The 10,085-nt window shown below is 33.9% G+C and overlaps 1 pseudogene across 1 annotated transcript; it reads left to right on the top strand.

The window, feature by feature from the left end:
• The first annotated feature begins 1,172 nt into the window (after positions 1–1,172).
• LOC145789035 (geranylgeranyl transferase type-2 subunit alpha 1-like) lies at positions 1,173–8,724 on the top strand (annotated as a pseudogene). Its single transcript, XR_014343867.1, has 7 exons — positions 1,173–1,313; positions 3,564–3,669; positions 3,749–3,936; positions 5,144–5,948; positions 6,044–6,236; positions 7,552–7,738; positions 8,158–8,724. The product of XR_014343867.1 is annotated as a geranylgeranyl transferase type-2 subunit alpha 1-like (transcript).
• Positions 8,725–10,085: the final 1,361 nt, after the last annotated feature.

The following is a 10,085-nucleotide window of genomic DNA, read 5'->3' as shown; positions in this document are numbered from 1 at the left end:
TAGCAAGATATACGGTCAACAAGATCATCGTGTAGCGTATCTCAAGTCCTGACTAGTTGCTTTGGACGCAAGGAACAGGACGGTAAAAGGCGACGAGATCGTCAGAGAAGAGATTTGAAAGAGAGAGAGAGAGAGAGAGAGAGAGAGAGAGAAGGGACTGTGGTGTATACTATATATATGGAAGGGTATTTTAGTCATTTCGTTTAAGGTTATCCTTTTGGACAAAGTGTTTTGGGCAAATAAAATTAAAATTAAAATTTTTGAACCAAATGTCCTTTTAATTATAAGGTATATATAATGGGACTGGCTTCCTTCCAGTTTCAGATCGGACTAGAGGGTATTGTTTGGCCCGTGGGGACTCATTACGGGTCCCGTTTCAATAATCCGAACCATTCAATGTGTAGAACTCGTTGAGTACTATATTATTGTAAAAAAAAATCACGTTGATCGGATATCGATAACTATTTCATCGGATCAGATTTCTGTCAACCGTTTATTTTTTTTTTATACAAAACTGATTTGATCACATAGCTATCGATATCTGATCAATGTAATTTTTTACAAGCATATAATACTCGACTAGTTCTACACATTCAACGGTTCGAATTATCGAAACAGAACCCGTGATAGATTCCTATGAATCCAATTGTACCCTTCAATCCGATTTGAGACCGGAGGAAGCTAGACCCTATATAATACCTACCTTTAAAAATGTGCACCATAATGTTTCTCTTTGAGGAATTTCTATATAACCTAGATTTATTAAATAGTTTTTAATTTGCCCCTCTTTGATTTATTCTACTTTCTTTACGGGAGCATCTATTTATACACACCCATTACACTCTATACACATCTTTTTCAATAAATAATTGGTTTAAAATTAGCATTCTAAAAATAAATAACTTGTTCAAAAGTAGAATTTCAATTTTTTTATATTTTTTTAACATTCAACTTTTGAATATATTTATTTGATGTTCATAATAATAATTTCACTTGAAAATAAAATTATAATAAAATTAATTATTATTAAAATGGGAATGTGAAAATAGAAGCTTCCTTTCCTTACCTATGAAGACAGATCAAAGTACGTAATCTACCCTTCGTTCTCTCACGTTCTCTCACGACTGGCGCTCGATCGTTTAACAGTCCAACACTCTTTGCCTCTCTCTCTCTCTCTCTCTCTCTCTCAGCACGAAAAATGCATGGTCGTCCTCGGAAAGCCCCAACTCCAGAAGAAGAAAAAGCTTTAGCTCTCAAAGCTGCTAAACTACGCCCCTCCAATCTCACTTCCTCCATTTTCATCACAACAAAATGTGACTCCTCTCTCTCTCTCTCTATATATATATATATGTATATCTTCGTCTATATGTATGTTTCGCATTGTATTGTGTTGTGTTGTATTGTATTGTATTGTATTGAACTCTGTGATCTAAACGCTGTTAAGTTTGAGCAATCTTCAATTTGTATTGTGAATTGTGTATTGTTCAAATTTGACACACGAGTGTAAAATTATGTATTCGAATTGTGTTGTTTTGAACTCTGTGATCTCAACGCTGATCATTTTGTACAATCTTCCATTTGTATTGTCAAAATTGTCAATTGTGTAAATTTTTCAGTAGCCTGTTCAAATTTTATACACGATGTAAAATTATTTATTCATATTGTACTGTATTGAACTATGTGGCTCAAGAAACTTTGAGGCCTAAAGCAACAATTTAAACGAGGCCTTTTATATTTAGTTTTTTAAATAAATAAATAAATTGTGTGAATAAATTATGCCAAAATCCTTAAACTTCTAACTTTTCAAATTAGTTCAATACAGCATTTTTGTTACATTCTATTTAATTTTTATCATTAAATATATAATATGAGACCTAACTTAAACATAAATTTGTAAATTAATTGCAATTTTTTTTTAATATAAATTTTCTCTATCAAATTAGATTTATGATGTCGATAATGAATTTTTTAAGTCAAATTTCACTTGTTCTTTAGGTGTGGTTTACCTCTTAGCATTTGAAAATAAACATATAACACCTTATGGTTTGCGGACTAAAATGCACTATCTAGTAACCTATAACTATCTTTATAGGCCTCTTTAATGTCCTTACAGGACATTTACATTATATAGTAATGATGTAACATCATCATTACTCTACCCTCCCCCCCAAGGGCTGCCTCTCTGCTCTGCTCACTCACCTCCTCCATCCCTTCATTGACAGAAAAATGTGTAAAGCATTTGATTTGTGTCAAGGGAAGGAAATATGGAGCATGGAGCGGCTATCGCTTTTGAGTGTGGTATGTGTTAAGCACAGAATGCCGGTAACAAACAGGTCGAACCTGCCCCAAGCAAATATTGCTGTCATGAAGCTTTAAAAGGAGTGGGATGGCTTTTCTCTTAATGCAAAGGCCCACCACGGTCGAGGTCTTATAGGCCTCTTTAATGTCCTTATAGGACAATTGACTGTATTGTAATCATGTAAATAATGATTACTCCTATATCCCCGATTCATGTAAAAATGATACAATTGGTGAGGCATGCGATGGCATGCATTATTTCCTTATTTCACTATTAGTGAATTAAGGTAAATCCCGCTAAATACTCTTATGAGGCAAGTGTTTCACACTTACTGCTAATTTGGATGGAATGTCAAACGGTGCACTTTAGTTTACAAACCACAAGAAACTATGTATTTATTTCTAAATAAGATAAGGCAAACAACATATAAAATAGGAAAGTAGAATCTGTCTTTTTTTCTGTACTTCAAAATGATAATAATAATAATTGTATTAATATAAGAAATGATTATATTTGATTTGTTGGATGCTCTTTTTTTTTTTTTTTTTTTTAAAAAAAAAAAAAAAAACATAAATAGGTTTTTTGGCGTATTGGAAATTTTGAGGCCTCTGAGAAATTTCCCAAAATTTTGAGGCCTTTGCACAATTTTGAGTCCCAGCACATGCTTTACCTGCCTTATGCTTAAGCCGGCACTGATGTGATCTAATAAACAGTGATAATTTTGAACAATCTTGTATTTGTATGTGCAAATTTTTCAGTTACATGAAAGAAGCCCTAGAGGTCAATGCAAAGCTTCTTGAGGCCAATCCTGAGTATCTCACAGCTAGGAATTACAGAAAATTTGCTGTTGAACACATTCTCAGTCATTCTGAGACTGATACAGAGATTGATCCAGACTCCATTAAATCTATTTACAGTGAAGAACTGAGAGTTGTACATTTGTCGGAACCACTCATGTGAAAAAATATATCTATTTCTTTTTCTGTCCATGTATTTGATGCTGTTTGGTTGCTGAAAAACTGTAGGAAAAGAAAAAGAAATTCAGCTGAACACAAAGTCAACTGTGCCAAATAGGGCTATTTGGTTAAATTGCATTCAGTGCAAAGTTTGTTTTGAAATTTTAAAATTTTAAACCATGTGATTTTGAAATATTACGTCGCTTTCTTTTCTTTGGTTTTTTCAGCGGTCAATTGTAATTATGTTGTGTATTGTGGTTGGGTTCAATTTATTTTGAATTTTATGAAAGAACTCAATATATATGCAGACAGAGCGCGCATTGGCAAAGAATTATAGGTCTTATGGTGCCTGGTATCATCGTAAATGGGTGCTAAGAAAGATTCCAGGAATTTCCATGCATGGAATTACTGGAGGTGAAGATTTGGGCTTGATTTACTTTAATATATTGAAGGACTGTATTTTCAAATGGTCTAATTTGGTCTTTATTTTCAGATTTGTGGCAGCATTAAAGAACAGATCAGATGCAGAGGAACTACACGTATTTTCGGATGGTCTAATTTGGTCTTTATTTTCAGATTTGTGGCAGCATTAAAGAACAGATTAGATGCAGAGGAACCAAACTTCACAACTGATTTGATAAACGAAAACTTCAGTAACTATTCTTCTTGGCATAATCGTAGGTATGCTTGTATCTCAATGTTATTTTACCATTTGGATCATCATAATTAAAATGGACTAGTGGAGAAAAATGCTTTTTTGTGCCATTGTTTGATTCTCAAGTTTTTTTTCGTGCCTGTTGTTATTGCAGCATTACAATGAGATGTGCCAAAGTCATACTGTTTTATCTGGCTTCATGGTTCAGTTATAATTTGTTTTTCACAATGTTTATGATGTATCTTATCAAGTTATCACTGATAATTCTTTAATTGTATAATCCTTAGATTCTTTTGCAAAAATTGCTTTAGGAAAAATGTGTTGGAACTTTGAAATTAATTCTAGCTTTGGTCCCGTTAGAAGCAGAATATCTAGTGGTAGTATGCATAGTTATATAGAACATACAAAAAATTTTGTGAATTTTCTGCCACATAGGGGTTTTTTTTATGACATTTTAGTTAAAGGCAAAATATTCGAATATCCACTTTAAAACATGTGACTTATTGTTTATGTAATACAAACATTCAAAATAGGTAAAGCATGACAGACTGGGTGTAAGTAATCTTGTAATGTGACGCAAGGTTGATAAGATATTGATGGCATGCAATGTTATATAACACATCCACTTTAAAACATGTAACTTGTGTTGATGGTATATTGTGATGCAAGGTTGCGAAATGCTATCTCCTTGCATGTATCTTTTGGAACATGGGAAAAAATATTCATTAGTTCTATTCCTTATAGCAAAAGTTGATAAGCACTTAACTATTTAAATGGTCATTAGCCTAACAGATTCCAAAAAAGAAACAAATGGTGTTTATTTCAGATTAATCTTCAACGGCATTTTTCTGTATGTATTACTGTTTAAGCAGCTTTCTATTACTGTTTAAGCAGCTTTCTATGTGTGTAAATCTGGCATGTGATGTTACATAAAATTGTAGCTTGATTAACTTTCAACTTTGCTTTGGAGTCAAATGATCAATTCTTATGCACATTAATGTTATAGTGGAAACTGCATGATGAAACACCTGCTACCTTTTGATATTCTATCTATTCTAGCAGGATTAGAAAATTAAGTTTCCTGTCCAATTGTGGCTTTTGTTTTTCTTTTTCAATCTACACAAAAATGCCTGTTGCTTTGTGTGCATGTTTTACCTTGTGATGTCTCTGTCTGTTTGCTTAAACACATTTCTTGTTTTTATTCTACTTTACCTTGCCATAAATGTTCTGCAGTGTAATTATGTCTCATTTACTTGAGAAAAGGGCTCAAGGATCTTTCTCAAACGAGAAAGTTCTGACAGAGGAGTATGACCTTGTACACCAAGCTCTTTTTACTGACCCGGATTATCAAAGTGGATGGTTTTATCATCTTCGGCTTCTTGAGCAAGCAGTTAGAAGTGGAGAATCCTCTGTTGGTTTCTACCTGGCCACCTCATGGTTTTAATCTTAATGTATCAGCAGATGGTTTCCTGGATACTTGTGCTTCGTCTCCTGTCACAAGTTTCCATCTTAATAATGGGATAATTCCATTCATTCTTTATTTCAATGAAGCAGTTGAAGGTGTGAGCTCATCTACAATAACTTTGCAATCTGTACATAACACAAATAAAGATTTAATTTGGTCACCACTTTCAACAAACAACTCTGGGAGTTCCCAAGCTTGGGTAACACATTAAACTTTTCACGAAGAGAATCTCCATTCTTTACAAACTCATCTAGTAAAGGTCAGCCTTGGACATTCTCAGGGAATCGTGTCTCTGAGTGGATTTCACCATAGCCATCCTACTCATTTTGAATTTACAGTTTTAATACAACCTCATGGTTTGTGACATGCTGAAATGAAAAGTGCAGAGATGATTTCATGGGGAGATGAAAATTTTCATACTGGTGAAACACATCTTCAGGAACCAACCCAAATTAAAATTTTCAATCAACTGAGGAATAGTGGGGTGAATGAGTCAACAGCCTCTAAGTGGAGCGCTGAGACTATAGTTAATGAGATAGCTCTTTTCCGGGAATTGCTGTCAGAGATAAACTGGTATGTGCAATTCATTCATGAATAGCTTTGCAGTATCAAAGCAGCTTAATTGTTTGTCCAATGTCCTCTTATTTTCTTCCGTTTAGTTATTGTAGTAAAATTTGAAAGCTTATGCTTGCAAGATTGTTGACTGCACATGATGCAATGATGTCATATGATAAAACTCCAGAGACATGCAAGATGGTCCATTCTGAAGAAGTTAAAGAATTATATAGTGATCTTATGACATTGGACCTGCCACATTCTCAATACTACAAGGATGAATACAGCTTAGTTGTGTTAAAGCAGGTGAATATCTCTTCTCTTCTATATTACTGTGTAACAGTCCATTTAGGTTCATTTTTTATTGTTGTGCTGGATGTATGAGTAATATCTCGTTAATATTTCATGTTCTCCTTGAGGAGAGCTAGAGCTTTGAACCATTGCATTTAGGAGTAAGAACAAGCTGATCTGAGTTGAGCAGCAAACAATGTATTGTGTGTTTGTGCTTAACTTAGCAGGTAAGGAGCAGTGCTTGTGCCTGGTTCTAGTTTGGTTGAATTTGTGCTGTTATTGTTTGAGCTCAGTTTGACCAAAACAGACAAGCTACTCCTGTTTGTCTCTGCTCATTTTGTGAATACCATCAGATATTATTTCCTGGTGGTTTTAATATCCTACTGACGTAGTGATTACTTGATTGGCCAGCACAGATATCTTATATGAAATTATGCCTAAAAGCTCGTTATATAAAGTCATAGATAGGCTTAAAATATATTAGTAAAACAACACTTAAAATGAAAATATCTGTTTTCTACTTAACAAGCCCAGGTGGCAAAGTCCCATGGAAACAGTCTTCTTCAATTGTTGCTATACAAAGGCATGCTGTCACAGCCTCAACCCACACACCCTCTTAGGCTAAAGTCACCTTCAACTTGGATCATATCATTCCTACATACTGCTATGTAAATTGGTCTATGTTACACATGACAGATTGATAAGCCTTTCATCTAACTCTGGACACGTGAGGTTGTCACCACTCATCATGCTTGCATCAAATTAGAAATCCGATGATAGCTACTGAATGCCCTCTTATTAAAGAATCTAAATGTTACTAGGTTTGAGGGCTTCGCTCAACATAGTGAAAAGTTTTTCACACTTAAACTGAAAGAAATTGGCTCAGCTCTTGCTTAGGCTTTCACTCATTTTGCGTAAGAACTAGGTCAAATGACCCTTTAGCCATCCAAAGTCCAAATAGTTGTACTTGTATTGCAGTCCTATAAACATGCTGTTTTACATGCTCATTTAAGTAAACAGATGGGCATGCTTCTTCAATAAGTTCATCTAGAATTCAAAGTAGTTCAACTATTTAGTGGCTGATCTGTTCATATAGTGGGTTTATTATTATTTTTATTGAGATTAGTCTAACTAAACTATATAGTTATGTTCATTGGAATTGCGAATGTCTTGTGTAAGAATCTCTGATAGTTCTTTGCAACACACACCCAGAGAGATCTCTAGTCAATAATATTAGTAAGAGTTAGTGTTAAAGATTTGCCTTGAACCTTTGTTATAGATTACTGATTTTTCTATAACACAGATTCTCATATTTTTTGTGCTTCTGCAGCTGACCTCCAGTCCAGAATCTTTGCTGAGGCATTGCTGTCATTACAGGGACTCGGCATCATCAGGCACCAATAATTATATCTGTTTACGACTTAGTAATCTTTCATTGTCACATATTGGGTCTATTGAGAAATTACTGTGGGTCCAAATGTTAGACCTCAGCCACAACCAACTTAGCTCAATTGAAGGTAAACTACAATTAATTCTTTAAAATTTTCGTTGTCACTTGAATCTGTTTTTTTGGTTTTGATTTTCAATTCATTGTATTTCTATATCTATCTGTCTGTCTGTCTGTCCATCTATATGTGTATTATGTCTTCATATATACAATATTATACATAAACACATTTGTACAACATTAGTTTATTGCATGGCCATCTTTATTTTGTAAAATGGTGCCAGTCAAAGTCTTGATAGTTTCATGGTGCATTTTGATGCTTGGAAGGTATTTCTAATGATTATTTAAATGAAATGGCCATCTTTATTTTGTAAAATGGTGCCAGTCAAATTCTTGATAGTTTCATGGTGCATTTTGCTGCTTAAAAGGCATTTCTAATGATTATTTAAATGAAAGTAACTGAGTGCTTTTTATTGGTCTTTATGACAGGATTGCAGGCTATGCAGCTTCTTTCTTGCTTGAACCTTAGTAACAACAAAATGGGTAGTTTTTCTGCCCTGGAGCCTTTAACACTGCTACAGTCATTGAAAGTGTTGGATATCTCATACAACGAAATCGGTGCACATGCTGTCAACACAAGAAGGTACTTGTGCTCTTCTCCCCTCTCCCATACAGTAGGAAGTGATTGGAATTTTGGTGAATTTGCAATTAGTGGTGTCAATGTGACAAATTACTGCGAAGCATTTGCAATTTTTAAAGACTCGGAGTTGACACAATTAGACATTATTGGGAATGTTGTTGCTGAAGAAGAGTTTAAGTTGTTTCTGGTTAAGATGTTACCTGCGCTTAATTGGCTCAATGGTGTAGAGCTGCATTGATTCTACATTCCTTATCCTGTTTCTCATACGGTTAAGTTGTAGCTTGTTTTCATATAATTTATCAAAGAAAAGTTGCTGTTTTATAAGATAGTGAACATTTGCTTATAGACACTTTTTACCCCAGCTATTTTGCCATATGGTCTTTTGGTAATTTTATAAATTTATCACTTGATCTCTATTTTCCTCGTTTAATTATTCTTGGTTTCATATTAAATCAGTGAAATATTTAGCTGAAATTTTCATCCAAGTAGATATGCTTATAGTTTTATGGATTTAGGGGAAAAAAAAAAAAAAAAAAAAACTTAAGATGGGGTGTGCTTAGAGATGTAATATGGTGGGTGTTAGAGAAAAAAATATTGACAAAGAGGTTATATTAATGCGATGAAGGGCATGTATAATGGAATTGTGACAACAATTAATTCACTTGGAAGAAAAACAAATGAATTTCTGATTATGTGAAGATTACACCAAGAGTTAGCCTCAAGTCCGTACCTATTTGCCTTAATTATAGATGAATTGATTAGACATATTTTAGACGATGTCTTATGATTTATGCTATTTACAGATGTTATTATCATATTGGATGAAATTAAAAGAGGAATTAACGCTAAATTAGAAATTTAGATAGAACAGAAGCACTTGAGTCATTAAAAAACATTTTAAAATAATACTGAAATTGTACACTTGGAACATTGCTTCACTAACAGTAGAAATAGAAATAACAGACAAGTTGAGGTTGAAAAGCAGGAGATACCAAAGGGTGAGCAATTTCGTTATGTGGGTTCGATTATTAATAAGAATGGAGTGAGGTTGAAGATGACGCGACCCGTAGAATCAAAGTAGGCTCAAATAATGCTATCTCCATTTGAAGCAACCCTTTCCATATGTGTCCAGGTTTCTTTAGTGGACTGGATAAAAGGAGTTGTGGTCCGAAATGTTGGGCTGTTGCAATTGTGTTAGTTCAATAGCGATCGACGACAGCATTTTGGCTTGAATGAACTTTACAAAGAGACTAAGCAAATCAAAATCAAGAGTACATTGAAGAAACTGATCGAGTCAACGAAACCAAAAATAGCATGGATGTAGTCGAATGTGCAGGCTGCAGTGGCCTCTTAAGTATCTGAACTGTATACATTTGGCAATGGAGAAATGGAGAACTTTGATTGTCAAAGTGATGAAGCCATCATGAATCCTCCTGCCACAATGCTATATGATTGATCTGTACATTTGGATTTCAAATTGTCGATTAGGAGAAGATTAAAAATCATAAGATTGAAAACTAAAATGAGATGGAAGACATGAGAATTATCACTTTTTATTTATTTATTGTGTTTCATTTTTTATTTTTGTTTTCTAGGAAACACGGGGTTAATTTTTTATAGAAATGAGTCAAAAGTAGATACCAAATATTTAGATAAATATAAAAAGTGAAACAAATTCAAACTCACCAAATTTATTCTTAAAGTGATGTGTTTTCTTTCCTCCAAATTCCTTGGACACACATTCAAAAATAAGCCAAGATAGACACTAAAAAGCATT

Source organism: Camellia sinensis, chromosome 11 (assembly GCF_055761805.1).
Source record: "Camellia sinensis isolate YWXY chromosome 11, ASM5576180v1, whole genome shotgun sequence".
NCBI classification, from domain to species: Eukaryota; Viridiplantae; Streptophyta; class Magnoliopsida; order Ericales; family Theaceae; genus Camellia; species Camellia sinensis.
This window is presented reverse-complemented; position numbering and strand designations above follow the sequence as displayed.